At 30.3% G+C, this 17,462-nt stretch overlaps 1 long non-coding RNA gene across 1 annotated transcript; it reads right to left on the minus strand.

Moving 5' to 3' along the window:
- Nucleotides 1–440: 440 nt before the first annotated feature.
- Nucleotides 441–8,798, minus strand: LOC145320181 (uncharacterized). The gene is made up of 4 exons (XR_013880117.1): nt 8,708–8,798; nt 7,180–7,226; nt 6,607–6,665; nt 441–527 (listed from the first exon to the last, which is right to left on the minus strand). It is a non-coding gene; the product is annotated as an uncharacterized LOC145320181 (long non-coding RNA).
- Nucleotides 8,799–17,462: the final 8,664 nt, after the last annotated feature.

Below are 17,462 nucleotides of genomic sequence, written 5' to 3' on the forward strand. Positions count from 1 at the left end.
GTTTTTTCATTCATGTTTCTACAATATAAGCGTCGCCCTGCGGACATATCTCAAAAATTTTCGTAATTTTTGGCTATTTCTCATGGGAGGGTGGTAGTACCTTCCCTTTTACTTTATTATAATGATTAATGATATCAAATTTCTGCCCACTAACACACTTTGTTCCGGATTCTTTCACAATTCTTTATGCTTCGCTACTCATGGATAATGTCATCTTTGTTTTATTTACATCTTTAGCCCAAGGTTTTAGGGATCTTAAGGGATAAGACAATTGAACATAAATTAATATACACCCCAATTTATGATAAACAAAGTAGTCCCTTTTGTAGATTAAAATTTTAATGGTTATAAACACTACTAGAAATCAAAATTAAATTTTAATGCACGCAAATTTTTCTACTGGCAACAAATAAGAAAACATGGTTATAAAACTTTGGGTACTAGAATAATTTGATGATATTTAAATCCATTCCTGTAATGATAACATCGTAGAATTTTTCTTTCATTTTTTGTTCACTTATACCAGACTGAAAAGAATAAGATTAAATTCCATTATTAATTATAGGATAAAAACATATTTTTTCTGTTTATTTTATCATTAACAATTAGGTTTCTATGCTTTTTATTATTAAAATTTTGCTTTTGAATAAAGGCAAAAATATCTGAAGATTATAAACAAAAATTTAATGTCCTTATATCCTTTAGTTCATTTGGCAATAGAAATATAAGAATGGAAGCATAAGGAACATTTCTAGCAGACAAAAGAAATGTTTACTTTTGACTCAAGCTGATGTGGATTTTTAAAAAATGATAAACTTGCTACTCGATAGTGAGGCAAAATTATTTTTGTGAAAAATCACCCAAAAGCACATTAAAAATCTACAAAAATTAAACAAAATCATATGTTAATAACCCTTTCAAAATTTTGTTTAATTTTTGTAATTTTTTTTATTCGATTTTGGAGGATTTGGAGGACAGACGAGTAGCCAGCCTAACTTTTTAAAAAAAAGAATCCACCTCTGTTTGAAGCTTTCAAATTGAAAACGAAATTTTTGGCAATTAATTCTGATTCCACAAAGCTTTCTACTAAGAAAATATACTGTTTACAGCTGACTTTTACCTATGTATGAAATGAAAAAAAAAAACATGCGTTCGTAACAAAATGTGTAAACAATTTCAACCAATGAAATTAAATGTATGTACCGATACGATTCTCCTATTGGCTCAATCAGATATTACCTCTCTTTCTTATTCATTTGGCATTTAGGAATCGATTGAATTTGGTAATTATATCATAATGAAATGTTGTTCAAAAACCAAAAAATTAACACATGAACTTTTATGTAATGATTATGGAGTTACCACAATTTATAATTTATACTTAACCGATGTAGAAATCATCATGCAAAGCTTGAAATCTACAGGACATTTCAAACATGCCTTTCTATTCACTGTGGGCTAGAATTGAATCAAGACAAAAGTAAGTGCCGAGCCCTGGGACCTATGTATTGTTAAAATAGACATAAAACAATGATGATTCCAGGTAAAACCAAAATATTTCAGCGGGGGCTTTTTGAGAAAATTAGATTTGAAAATTTCATGTTCAATTTTTACCACCTAGGAGTTGCCGCATAATCATGACAAGAAAAGCAAATATTATTTATTTTAAATTTTGAACAACTTTGCTTTTATAAAGTTCTACATAAAACCACTCTTGAAGGGAGTTAATAAATGGCCATTTTTATCACTTGCTTTGCAAAGGTCACGAAAATTCAGCCTAAAAAAATCATATATATAGAGGTTTTAAGAAGGACTTCATAAAAGCAAAGTTGTTCATTATTTATGCTTTTCTTGTCATTATTATGCGGCAACTCCTAGGGGGTGAAAATTGAACTTGAAATTTCTAAATCTAATTTTCTCAAAAAGCCCCCGCTGAAATATTTTGGTTTTACCTGGAATCATCATGGTTTTATGTCTATTTTCACCATACATAGGTCCCAGGGCTCGGCACTTACTTTTGTCTTGATTCAATTCTAGCCCACAATGTATTAGGTAAAGCAGTATTACGACAATTTTTAAACTGTTTTTAACCTATTTTTTAATCATATATCAAAAATATACTATGACACCAGTAGAATCAGACTGCAGAGCCCAAATTTGAATTAAGTCCCCAATAAACTTTTTTGGGGGGATTTAAAAATTAATTTTATATGTTGCTGTGATCATTTTGACGAAGCAAAAACAACTTTTAGTTTGGGGTTAAATTGTTTCTTACAGAACAATTTTATATGATTCAGTTTATATCAATACAATAATAAAAAAAACTCTACTCTGTTCGTTGGAAATGATTACAGGCCAATTTCTCTACTTCTTATATTTTCAAAAATTCTAGAAAAGTTTATTGCTATTAACTTGCAAGCATATCTTTCTGAAAATAATCTTATTGATGAACTACAATTTGGATTCCAGCCAAATAACTCAACATTTCATCCCATGATTCACCTACTTAATCACGTTAGTAAAGCTATGAATAACAAGGAGTATACAATTGGAATTTTTTTTGACATTCGTAAAGCCTTTGACTGTGTTCCCAAAAATACTCTTCTGATGAAGTTACGTAAATTTGGCATCCATGGCAATATGCTTAATTGGTTTGAATCATATTTAACAGGTAGAAATCAATTTGTTAAATTTGGCCTTTTTGATTCTGATCCATTAGAGATAGATAGTGGAGTGCCCCAAGGTAGCATATTAGGCCCTATTTTGTTTCTTATATTTTTTAATGACTTGCCTAAAACAACACTTTTAAAAGTCCTTCTCTTCTGTGATGACACCACTGTATTAGCATCTGGTAAAAACCTGAATGAGCTTGTTGAATTTGTTAATGCAGAACTCAAAAATATTTCCCAGTGGTTTAGGGCTAATCAAATGTCATTACATCCCAACAAAGCAAAATTCACTATATTTTATCCTACCCCCTCTCTTATTCCTTGGAATGAAATCAATCTCTATTTTGATGATAATGAACCAAATACCCTTTACCCTAACCCTTTACTTAGACATAGAATTGACTTTGTCAACCATGAAAGTGATATTCCAGCTATAAAATTTTTAGGTATTTTTCTGGACCCAGCCTTGAATTTCAAAGTTCATATAAATGAGTTGAACAAAAAACTCTCTAAATCATTATTTTGTCTACGAAAATGCCAAAGTCTACTTACTGAAAAAGCCCTCAAGGCTCTGTATTTCTCTATTTTTCATTGTCATTTGGTTTATGGAATCCTTATTTATTCGTGTGCATCACATTCAAATCTTACTGGTATCATAACAAAACAAAAAATGGCTGTAAGATGTATTAAGCAAGCAACTTATTATAGTCATTCTCGACCTCTATTTAAAGATCTCAATATTTTACCCTTTGAATCTTTATCACTTTATTTTAAATTAAAATTTATTTATGAGTACATAAATAACTTGTTGCCCAGGTCTTTTAATAACATGTGGTCAAGAAGGGGGAAATTAAATGGTAACTATAATTTGAGGAACAATAATAATCTCACTGTTCCTTTTTCCAGAATCAACTTAGTAAAGAGGCTTCCTCTTTGTTCTCTACCTAATACATGGAAAAGTTTTAATGACCGTGACAATATAAAAAATGCCTTAAACCTAAATCAATTCAAGAAGCAGCTTAAAAAATGTATTCTCTCAAGAATAGATATAACATGTAATAGACTACTTTGTCGTTCTTGCCACCTAAGAATGTAAAACCTCTATGTTGTCTGTTTTACAAGCCTTAGATTAATCAATTCTCCATTCTTTACTTAATTATAAGTATTTTAATCATTAATATGAACTCACACACACTCACTCAATCATCCTACCATTTCTGTCTGCAAATCCTTTCCCTATTCATATCCCTGTAATATACCCTTATAAAATGTTTACTTTCTCGTTTTAATAAAAAGATTCACACTACCTTTTAGTTTATTTTTCTATGATATTTGCAAAGGAATAGAAATAGAAGAGTAGAAGAATATTCTGAACCCTTTTTTCGTCAAATCTAAGAGAGAACATTCCTAGCAGACAAAAGTATTGTTTACTTTCGACTCAAGCTGATGTGGATTCTTAAAAAATGATAGACTCGCTATTCGATAGTGAGGCAAAATTATTTTTGTGAAAAATCATCCAAAAGCACATTAAAAATCTACAAAAATTAAACAAAATCATATGTTAATAACCCTCTTAAGATTTTATTTCATTTTTGTAAATTTTTTTATTCGATTTTGGAGGATTTTTCACAAAAATAATTTTGCCTCACCAGCGAGTTGCCAGCCTAACTTTTTTTTTAAGAATCCAACTTTGTTTCAAGCTTTCAAATTGTAAACGAAATTTTTGGGCAATTAATTCTGATTCCGCAAAGCTTTCTACTAAGAAAATATACTGTTAACAGCTGACTTTTATGTATGTATGAAATGAAAAAAAACATGCCTTCGTAGGAAAATGTGTACATAATTTCAACCAATGAGATCCAATGTAAATTCCGATGCGATTCTCCTATTGGCTCAATCAGACATTCCCTCTCTTTCTTAGTACCTTTATTTGCAAAGGCTATCTAATATCACCTCGAGAGAGATTATTTAGCCCTTTGACACGTATATTATCTTTTTTTGTCTTATGTGGATATTATTAACCTTGTTATTATACTGTAATTAATTAATCATGATCAATTTTACTGCTTGTTTGTGATTATTTATGTCATGTATATATGTATGCCTATTTTACTATGTGTCATAAAATAAATATTTCATTTCATTTCATTTCATTTCAATAATTTTTTTTCTCGTATTCATTCGAATCCGGTGGATAGGAACCGGTTCTCATCCATACGAAAAAACTATGTCTAGCATCGTACTATATCCAGCTTTCTACGAATATAGAAATGTACAATCATAAGATTAAAACTAGTTTTTTTTCGCCGGTGACTTCGTCACCTCGGGGCTAAAAAACTAGTTTTAATCTCATAATTGTACATTCTATATCCGCGGAAAGCCGTTTATAATACGATGCGAGAAATAACTATTCTAAAACAATCAATTTCAGTAAAAAAGAAGTTGTATCAACTTTTTTGATTTTTATTTAAGATAGCTAGCCGGTTCTTTCAGTAAGTAGTAGATGTAAAATTTTTCATAGAATTCAGATATGCAATCGGTTTTTTTGTAGACCTCTTATTTTTTAAGTAATTTAAGTTTTTTAAAAAAATAATTAAGTCAGTTTTAAGGTACTAAAACGCAACAAAATAAAAGAAGAAAATAGCCAGTATGAACAAAAATAGTAAGATCTTTAATTTGACACCTTACTTTTAAAATTCTGTTGAGTAATTGTTGAAAAAATCTATTTTTTTAACCTCGGTTTAATCAAAACATTAAACCTAAATATTTTCTCATACAGACATAAAAAATATGGGTTTATATATACCATTAGAATGAGAAAAATAATATGAATTCATTCTAAGCAAAATTGAAAAAGTTTAAAAAAATTGTAATAAAAAATAGAAAAAAATAAAAAGTTTTTTTTAAGAATTGTAACTACTAAACTAGCCAATCACAAATCGCAAAAATTGACGAATCGGGAATCTTAACCTATAAAATTAACCTATAGAATTGCCAGAAAAAAAGGAGAACGTTCATACAATATATACAATAGATACTACAATAAATATAGTGATATTAAAGAACATGTAAAGAATGAAAAATTATGAACAAATATGCATCAGTCTGTTTATAAACTTCAAAACAATGCAGTTAAAAATACATTATTGTTTCTTGTGTTTAAAAAATATCTGCTACATTGCATTGTCTTTTGTTTAGGTTTTGTTCAGGTTTGGTCCAAGCTAACCCTTTAAAGCCGAAAATTATGATTCTTAAAATAAACTTATTTTTTTTTATTATAGTTTTATAAAACTTTTTCAATTTTGCTTAGAATAGATTCGTAATATTTCAAAGTGACTTATTTACAATGTAGTTAAATAATTTTTATTTAATTAAAATGAAAAGAATGAAAACTATACACGTTAAAGATACATACTTTTTAAAAATATTTTTGAAAAGTAAGTTTGAATAATCTTATTTATATCATATTTGTATATGTGTCAAAAATAATTTTGTTGTATTGCATAAACATTTGTTGACATCATGTCATCTTGTCATCAAATTTAACCCTTTACAGCCAATTTTTATGTGTTTAAAATAGGTGAACGAACACAAACATGTTAATGTTAATTCATTGGTATATTGTAAAGATTTAACTTTTTAGTGAATTTTTATAGTAAAATCATAAGGCCTAATTTTACTCTATACCAGAATACAATATTTATGAAGCAAAACACTCTAAAAGCTACGAATTTTACCCAAATAAAAAAAAAACTTTTTGCTTGGGTCAAAATGACCACGGCAACAGTAAAAATAAATATTTAAATCCCCCCAAAAAAGTTTATTGGGGACTTAATTCAAATTTAGGCTCTGCAGTCTGATTTTACTGGTGTCATAGTATATTTTTTATAAACGTTTTAAAAATAGGTTAAAAACAGTTTAATGTAGAAAAAATTACCTCTACTAATTGTTTATGCAATTTACAATCAATTCCATAATTATTTGCAGAAGAAGAATCTAACAAAGATTACAACATCCATTAGTAGCGAAGCACAAAACGATTTTTAGTGTCATAAAAAAGAAAAATAAGAACATAACCATCAGACCGACACAAGGAGTTAGTTGTATGTTGGATTCTCTATAGTAATGCGGTGTTTTAGCCGAAAATAGTAGTAGCAACCTTAAAAATAACATTTCCCCCATAAAGTTATAGACTGACTAAAGCGCTGGTTCGACGTGTATTATAGTCAGACAAAGTTAATTATACAATAGCTTTTCGAATAGAAATTATAAATATATATGATAGAGGTTGGATTATTGCCTGTCTATTTGTACCGATTGACAGTCTACCCTACTTTTTATTTGGGACATAGGAAAGTGTAATGTGTGACGTCATAAAGATACGTCTAAAAAGGAAGGATGAGAGGAGAAGTAGGAACAAACCCGTAAAAAAGCGATGGGTAATAAACGTTTTAATTCAATTTCATTTATTATAATATTTTCGGGCGTAATATAAAATTGAATTCTTTACCTTCTCCTGTGCTGTCTACTTCTAAATATTCTTTACTCAATTCAACTCTAAATTAAAAATATAAAATAGTCTGAGGTGGATTCTTAAAAAAACCTTTTGGCCCAATGCCTTTTTGCTAAAATTAGTGAGGCTGGCTAATAGTTTTTGTGAAAAATTCTCCAAAATCGCATAAAAAATCTGCAAACATTTAATAAAAAAATAAAAGAGTTATTAAAATAAGATTTTGTTTAATTTTTGTTGATTTTTAATGCGATTTTAGAGGATTTTTCACAAATATTTTTAGCGAGCCTCACTAATTTTAGTGAGGCAGTGAGCCAAAGAGTTTTTTAAGAATCCACCTCAGATTTCTTTAAAATTCTTTTAACCAAAAATAGATTTATCACACCATGAAACCTTTCACATGTATATATTACTATTACTATTCATTTTAAATTACTATAAGAGTTGTTTTAAAAAGGTCTTTTGAACAAGTATTTTTTAGTAGCGAAGCTATTATACAATTTACAATAGAAATATAAGAATAGAAGCATATTCTGAACCCTTTTTTCGTCAAATCTATGGAGGAACATTTCTAGCAGACAAAAGTATTGTTTACTTTTGACTCAAGCTGATGTGGATTCTTAAGAAATTATAGACTAGCTACTCGATAGTGAGGCAAAATTATTTTTGTGAAAAATCATCCAAAAGCACATTAAAAATCTACAAAAATTAAACAAAATCATATGCTAATAACCCTTTTAAGATTTTATTTAATTTTTGTAAATTTTTTTATTTGAATTTGGAGGATTTTTCAAAAAAAATAATTTTGCCTCACCAGCGAGTAGCCAGCCTAACTTTTTTTTTTAAGAATCCACCTCGTTACTAAGCTTTCAAATTTAATTTTAATTCTGATTCCGCAAAGCTTTCTACTAAGAAAATATACTGTTTACAGCTGACTTTTAACTATGTATGAAATGAAAAAAAACATGCATTCGTAACAAGATGTGTACAAAATTTTAACCAATGAAATTAAATGTATGTACCGATGCGATTCTCCTATTGGCTCAATCAGACATTCCTTCTCTTTCTTAGTACCTTTATTCAATTTACTTTGTTTGTCTGTCCAAAATGCTTCTCAAGATATGTGATTTTTTCGGCTGCTATTTGAGATAGACAGCTGAAATTGTTGGTGATGATTCCCTGTACCAATTAGCATCCAGTTTAATTACTTTGTCGGTCGATTTGTCAGTGATGCTTCAGACATTTACTCTTTATCTCTATTTGCCCATTTGACCACCATTAATTTGTAATCATGCCATTCTTGTTTAATATAAATTCGAATGCAAAATTTCCCCACAAACCCCCTTCAGCTTTTCCACCCCTTCTTACCCACCCTTCTTCAGTTAAATGAAACACATTAAAAGGTTTTGTGATTTTTTGTAATTTTTTTTAAGGTTTCGTGATTTTTTTGTAGAAAACTTTTAAAGGTTTCGTGTTTTTTTTTGTAAAATTTATTGTTAGAAAATCTACCCCTAACAGCAAGACTTACTTTATTAATATTACAGTGTTTACTATAATTAGTAAACTAAATATGATCCATTTCATTATCTGGCTCGGAAATCTTCTTTTAAACATTATAAATATCTGGAAAAAAACTTATAATATTTATTGGAGTTTTTTTTATTTCAATTTTTCTTTATTTGTATCCTTAACACATAAACAAGGATGACAACATTCGTATGTAGCGAAGCACAAAAAAAATCAATACGTACAAGGAGATTTAAAGAGTATTTGTTGTAATCAAGAAAAAATAATATCCTTTAATATTTACATTTGTATGCAATGGTGACTGATAGACAGATGGTCAAAGTACTTGATGCTCAGAATAAAGGGAAAATAAATTTTGTTACTGCCAATTAAAAAAAATGGAAATTTTGACCAGAATTTCCAGTCTTCTATTTTAGATAGGAGCCGAGAAAATCTCCTTGTTGAATTGGAATTATTGACTAAAATATTTAGAAAGTTGAAAATTAGGGACAACGGCTGTAGACAAATTATTTCTAAAAATCCTACAAAAATCAGGAATTTTAGAGGATAAGTCAATGGGAGGGTGGTTGTACTTTCCCCCAAAATAGTTATAAACCTTCCCGGGACCTATGAAAAGCTACCCTGTTAAGGAGAGCCCGAATGGTTCAGCAGTTAGCGAGATCCTTTGGTACACACAAACAGACAGACAAACACCTGTTACTTTATTGTAAGAAAATATTTTTTGTTTTGTCAACCCTTTCTTTCAAACATATTCTTAACTCGCAGCTACGCGCCTAGAGGTCTCTAGGAGCACTTCAGATGTTAGGGGTTAAATTGGAACCACCCCCCCCCCTTATTTTGTATTTTCGTTTTGAAAAAAAATATTCAAAAATTTTTTTTTAGAGCGGGATTGATTTTTTCCTAGAGATGATTTTTATAAGGAGGGTGGTGTTACCCTCCCTCAAAATAGTTATAAACCTTCCCGGGATCTACACATCCTGTTACTTTGAAATAATGATTTAATGATGAATTAATTCCATATTTTGCTATTATCACTCATCCAGGGTTCAGCAACTGTAACGAATATCATTTTCTATCTAAAAGAAAGTTTATAAATTTCCAGTTGCTGATTCGTAATATTTAATGATTATTATTTTCCCAGAGGAAGGTAGAAAAGAAAAAAAGCACAAAATGATTTTATACAATGCTGACAAAATCAAAAACAGCAAAGCTCTAAAATCAGATGGTAGGAAATACAAACAGAATGTCAGAACTTAATAAGCAGAATATTAACTTAAAATTCTTTAAAAAATTATATCTATAATACAAAGTAGAATGATGTATGTCCATTGTCCGTCCGTCTGAAGCTTAAGATCTCGGTAACCTAAAGACCGATTGGATTCTACTCTTCAGGGAATATACCTAATGGGCCTGTGGTGGTTTTAAGCTATTTTCTCGGAGGTTGGGACACTCAAACCTCCAAAAAATTAATTATTTTTTTTTATATTTTTTACAAGAGGCTGTGCCATATCGGTTTAGCAAGATCTTTTGTGAACAAATATTATATTTTATTTTTCTAGTTACTATAGAAAGAAGTTCTTAGCAATACTGAAAAATCATGTATAGCATAAAATTACAGACAATTTTCAACAAATTAGTCTACAACTCACTTTTTTCGGTGGTCTGTAATGCTCTTGAGAACATTAAATTTCAAGCAGTAGAAGGATAGTTTTTAGATGTGTAGCTCCTCTCTCACTGACTGACTCACTTCTTCCAACAGAAAAGTTGTATACCAATATGAGTGTATATACTATTAGCGGCTTGGCCACTAGTCTGTAGGGGCTTTGCTCCAAGAAGCAATGAACTGGGTTTTATCCATTTCTCTGTAGGAAATTAAGTAACATTTTAAAGAATTTTTTGTTTACACATTGTTTACAGAAAAAATACTTTTATCCCTCCCCCCCCTCTGAAAAACAAAAATACAGATTTTTTTTGTAAAAAAAATTGGGAGGAGGGTGTCCCAACCCATATAAAAATAGCTTGAAACTACAATAGGACCAGTAGGTATATTCTCTAAAGAGTAGAACCCGATCGGTTCAGCGGTTATCGAGATCTTAAGCTTCAGACAGACAGACGGACAGACAAACATCAAGCTACTTTATATTATAGAAATATTTCTATATTTTTCCTTCTTTTTTAGTTTCTTTTCTTCCTTTAGATTTTTTTTATTACATTCAAATAATTGAAACCTTCCTTCCCCTGTAGGAGCGAAGCCCCGAAAAGGGTAATGACAAAGAAATTATACAAACGAGAATAGTTATTTCTCGTATCGTATTATAAACGGCTTTCCGCGGATATAGAATGTACAATTATAAGATTAAAACTAGTTTTTTTAGCCCCGTGGTGCCGAAGGCACCGGCTAAAAAAACTAGTTTTAATCTTATGATTGTACATTTCTATATTCGTAGAAAACTGGATATAATACGATGCTAGACATAGTTTTTTCGTATTCATGAGAACCGGTTCCTATCCACCGGATTCAAATGAATACGAGAAAAAATTTTAAGGTTTTAAAAAATATAAAAAAAGTCTTAAAAATCTATAAGAGCTTTTAAAAAGTTATAATAGTTATTTCTCGCATCGTATTATAAACGAGTTTCCGCGGATATAGAATGTACAATTATGAGATTGAAACTAGTTTTTTTAGCCCCGAGGTGCCGAAGGCACCGGCTAAAAAAACTGGTTTTAATCTTGTGATTGTACATTTTATATTCGTAGAAAACTGGATATAATACGATGCTAGATATAGTTTTTTTTCGTATGGATGAGAACCGGTTCCTATCCACTGGATTCGAATGAATACGAGAATAGTTATTTCTCGTATCGTATTATAAACGGCTTTCCGCGGATATAGAATGTACAATTATAAGATTAAAACTAGTTTTTTTAGCCCCGTGTTGCCGAAGGCACCGGCTAAAAAAACTAGTTTTAATCTTGTGATTGTACATTTCTATATTCGTAGAAAACTGGATATAATACGATGCTAGACATAGTTTTTTCGTATGGATGAGAACCGGTTCCTATCCACCGGATTCGAATGAATACGAGAAAAAAGATTATAAAACAAAAACAAAAATATCTAAAAAATGTAAACTATGTTTTTAAAAATTCTCCCCTGAACCTTTAAAGATAAGCTCCTAGAAGCTAGAGGCGAAACCATTCGTATAGTCATAATGTAGAATTATAAATAATAAATAAATATTTTATAACTAGATAAACTGGACTACATATAGGACACAATAACTTTCTAAAACTAAGCACAGAAAAAATGCTTGTGCATTTCGATTAGTATTATATTAAATTTTTAGTGTTTTTTGCCTACAGCAAAAGAACCTGATTTTCCAGTATCGCTTGGATACCGATTAATATCCGGTAGATTAGATCCAGTACTCAGCAATAGTGAAAAATTATGTATAGCATTGTATTATAACCAGTAATAAAAATGTTTTAATCATGATATGATATTATAAACTGTTTATAATACAATGCGATTAATAGCTATTAAAAATATCTAATTAAAACAAACTCATGCACATTAAAACTACTTTGAGAATTTGGGAGCTATAGATTTAGATATCTTACTGGACATCCAGACAAATACACACTCTAATACTTTATGTAATAAAAGTAGCGGCTTCGCCCTAGCCTCTAGGGGTAATTAAAAACAAAAAACAAAAAAAACAGTGGTGGTGGTGGTGCAGCACGAATGTTTCTAAAAAAGAAAAAAAATGTATGTATATTCCCTGAAGTGTAGAATCTGATCGGTTCAGTGGTTACCAAGATCTTAAGGGACGGACAGACATCAATAATCAAATATTTATCATTTAGTTTGAAAATTATGCTGTTTTGCTTGACCATTCCTATCTGTTTTTTTTTTACTTTCTCTCACTGCACTCTGATGTTTATAAATATCTAATTCCCAATGATAAGCAAAATTTTGAGATATAATAATTCCCCCCATAACAGCCCTCCCTTAAATCTAGCTTCATACCAATTAGCAGGCTTCTCCGCCGGTGGGGTTTATATCCCTGCGGGATGAAAAGCCGTTTTGCAAATCTAACCTAATTTTGCGAGCCCTTTTTTTCATTTTTTTAATCATCTTTTCCCCCTCCATATCATTCCACAATAAGCCGCCAGGTCATCGTGGAGCTGCGACTCCCATGTTAATTTCAAATTTAGCACCACCAATCGGCGGTTTAAACTGCTCTCTAGTTGGAGTGACGGCGGATAATCGACAGGAGGGGATGGACAGGCGTCTTCAATTTATACTATTATAACTATGCCAGGTGTCATCAAAAATAAAAATTGTCACCCAACTAAAAAAAAAATATCTTTTTAAAACAAAATACGAACATAAGATGCGACAATAACACCTTATGTTACATTTAATGTTTTATGATATTAACTATCGGCTTTGCCACTAGTTGACCCCACTATTTTAATTTTAGTTTTAAAAAGAAAAAAAAGATTGTGGAGGTATTTTTCATTTTTTGGGTGGGTTAGGGGTGTCCCACCCATCCCCCAAGAAAATAGTTATAAACCTTCCCGGGACCTATGAGAAGCTACCCTGTAAAGGAGATTTCGATCGGTTCAGCGGTTAGTGAGATCCTTCGCTACAAACAAACAAACAGACAGACAGACATCGTTATACTTTGTATTATAGATAATTTATGATAATATTTGATATTTTATCTATGTGATATTAACAATATGTTACGGTGGTAGCTCCCCAGCTGAAGGACGATTTCCCCCAAGAAACTTAAAATGTAAATTATTCAACCAGTTACTCTATCTATAAAACAAAGTAGTACGATGTCTGTCTGTCTGTCTGATGCTTAAGATCTCAGTAATCACTAAACTGATTTGGCTCTACTCTTTAGAGAATATACCTTCTGGTCCTGGGATAGTTTTAAGCTATTTTCTTAGGGGGTGAGAGACCCCCAACCCCCCCCCTCAAAAAAAAAATGAAAAATCCCCCCCCCAAAAAAAATTTTAACTAAAATCAAAAAAGGAAATTTCCTCCCCCCCCCCTCAAAAATTTTTTTTTTACTTTTTCTTTTTAAATCTAAAATATGAAAAATTAGGTTGATTAAACCTCTTGGGGTGAAGCCCCTAGAGGCTAGGGACGAACCCGCTAGTCTGTTATAAGGCGCTTGTTATAGTCCATATAGCGCGGCCAGTGGAAAACACATATATTTGCTTGATTATTTTGACCTGTAAAGTTACTCCATGTTTTTTTTTTAAAGCGCTCTTTTTTTAAACTGTTTAAAATCATAAGAATATTTCCTACTTTGTTTGCCCCATAAGGATCTAAGATCTTGCTAAACAAATTAACATAATTCAATTTGTTTAAATATAGACTGATGTTTATGTTGTTAGTTTTGTATAATTCGAATTATAGAATTGTCTAAGCATTATTAAACTTGTTTAAATTGATTGTACCAAAGCTACTCTATAGTTATAACAGAGAGGTATTTATCTATGAAACTTAAAAAATCTATAAAGTGTGATATTATTTTACAATTAAATCCCAAAGTACAATGTATCCTTTTGAAGCCAGCAAAATTTAACACTAAATTGAAATAAATTGAAAATAGAAAGGTTAGTTTTCTTTCTAAGTTAAACCCTGAGGGACTAACCTTTTACTACCAGCCTTTTGTGTATTAAATAAAGACAATTGAAAAGAAAAAAATTGGAAAAGGGAGAAAGTTTTTTTTTATCTATTAGTGTTAATTATACCTTTATTTATCAATTATATATTATGTAAATATTTTCAGGTGGTGAAATAGAAACTACTAGAAAACAATAGTAAAAAAACGAAGTACAGACTACAGACCTCCTGCAAGTAGCTCCAACTTACTTCAACTCCTGAATTCACCAAATGAATTCGCGCCAGTATGTAGTGAGAGTTATGACTATTCTGAAACAAACAATGTTCATTTTGACTAATATCTGGATAAAATTGAGAATGAGGACAATATCTCCACCCAGCACCTCAAATTTTCCAGCTTTCCTTCAGCCTAGCAAGGAAGCAGCCTTAACAGTTATGGCTATGCTGAAACAGATTATGATTATCCAACTCCCAACATCTATACAGATAACATCACAAGAATGGTGATAATACTGGTTACCCTTTTTATTCCTTCTTGGCTCCTGGGGCTTAATAACCAACTGCAGCCCTCCTCCCAGCATCTATAATCAGTTACCCCTACTTAAGCCTGGAAGAAGGAGGAGTTACTATAATGCTGAAACAAACAGTTACTATGACTATGCAACATTAGACTTAAATATATATCAATCTATACATCTGTTTACATGTATTTATTATCATTTACAACCAAAGATGACATCATCCATAAGTAGCTAATCACAAACATATTTAAAGATTTTAAGAAACAAAAAAGAAAAACAAAGTAAGATTTGCAGTTTTATTATTTATAATCTAAATTATTGTATATGCAAAAAAAGCGTTTTTGATAAATTACTTCTAGGCAATGTATCTAAATTACTGCTTATTGGGCTTATTAAGCCAAATCTTGTGTTTTTTCATAAACTGCTTATAGGAAGGAGGAATTAATTATAACTTCTCCTCCTTTTTCTTCACTTCAACTGATATAAGCAACTTTTACAATTAATGTCTGAGGATTTATTTACTCCACCCACTTTATCTCACAAACAGTCCAAATTGTTGTAGAATAATGACATAACAACAAATAAGCATTTTATATTTATGTGGCTGATCAGTAATTTACTTTTAAAAAGGCACAATTAAGTAAGCAATGTTCTTTTTCATATGTTCAGAGATTACTAGGGTTTAGAATAGTCTAACAAAATTATACTTTTTAAAACCAAATAAAGCTTTAAAGCTAATCAACAGTCAAATAATAAAATTTCAATTAGAAAAATATTATCAACGAATTATTAAAAAATGTATTTGTCCTTGTTCTCTGTAGATTTCCACATAAGTAGATATAAAAATAATTTTCTTACCTCCATTAATACCGGAGATTTTTAGAGCTAAAGTTTTGAAAGAATGACTGAGAAAAAGAATTTTTTTATTTCTCATAATGTTTGGATGGTTATATAATGTTTTTCTGGTAACTGAATAATGATATACAAAGAAAAACAAGTAAACTAATTATTTTTTTTATTCCATCAAAAAATATCAATTTTTAATGGCAAAAAGTACTACTGAATGAATTAATTATTTGCAAATTTCAGGTTATTTATATACCCTTATTTATGAAAATTATGACAGTTGCTCCGCCCCCTTTTCTGACATCTCAATCATTTAATAGGGGGTTAATTAAGCTTTTTAGACTAAAAAATCATTTTGTTGTAATTTTATTTTCTTTAAAACTTTTTTGTTATTAAAGTTAGGAAACAAAAACAATTTTCCTGCTCTATTCATAAAGATTTTATGGTTCTTAAATCTAAAACAATTTTGCCTAATAAGGAAGTTTTTAAAAATATTATTAAACTAAAAAGATTAAAAAAATATGTGTAAAAAAATGCTTTTAACTTTAAACCTAAATTTTTTATTTTATTTTTGTATAAAGTTTCTGCTAGTAACAAAAATAAAAGGATTTTTACCTTATTTTTGCTAAAAAAAGTCGTTTCTTGTTAATATTAATTTTTTGCTCAGTTACTTTTTCAAAACTTTAACTCTAAAAGTCTCAGCTGTTAATTGATGTAAAAAAATATTTTGATATCTACTTATGTGGAAATCTACAGAGAAAAAGGACATATACATTTTTTAATACTTCGTTAATAAATATGGGCTGCAGATGCTAAAAAATACTTTTTCGTGAGTCATACTGTATATTTCCAATCGGTCCAGTGGTTATCAAGATTCTAAGCTTCATCCATGCAGATAGACATAAATTAAAATAGTATTTTAGATCAATGACCGTTTACATAAACTTGAAGCAAGGCATATATAACTAAAACCACATAAACGGACAGACAAAGCACAGTAATGAGTTTTTCTTAACACATTTCAACCAGGGATCTAAAGGGATAAGACAATGGCCGATAAATTGATGTACATTGATGTACACACAAATTTAAGACTTCTGTATATTACAATTAGTGGTTAAAACATTTTGACACTAACTTTAATAAATCAACAAATCAATATTTGATAAAAGTCACTAAAGCTGTTAAGCCAACGAATAAGAAGACTTTATTAGAAAACTTTGGAGACCAGTGTAATAAACAGCCCAATGTTTCCTTCCTCCCTGCATTTCAAATTTTGACGAGAATTGACTCCCACATATTGTGACCACTGGTAGCAAAGCTTTTTGAATTTGAAATCATCTATAATACAAAGTTGCTTGATGTCTGTCCGTCCGTCTGTCCGTCCCTTAAGATCTTGGTAACCACTGAACCGATTGGATTCTACTCTTCAGGGAATATACCTACTGGTCCTGTGGTGATTTTAGGCTACACCCCAAAAACAAAAAAAACATCCCCCACCTTTTTTAGGAAGTTAATTCAAAAGTGGTGATCGCAGCACCAGAAGTACTTAATTTTTTTTAATTACCTCTTGGGGCAAAACCCCTAGAGGCTAAGGGCGAAGTATAAATATAAAATTTATAAAGGCAAACATAGTGAAAGTTAGAGGAAGCCTGCAGGCAAATACAACACTTTAACTGCTGAAAGACCTAGTATCCCAAATTTGAAGCCTCCAGCTCTATAAGTAACAAAAAAGTTAT

This window comes from Acartia tonsa, chromosome 5 (assembly GCF_053477335.1).
Source record: "Acartia tonsa isolate MP-2025a chromosome 5, ASM5347733v1, whole genome shotgun sequence".
NCBI classification, from domain to species: domain Eukaryota; kingdom Metazoa; phylum Arthropoda; class Copepoda; order Calanoida; family Acartiidae; genus Acartia; species Acartia tonsa.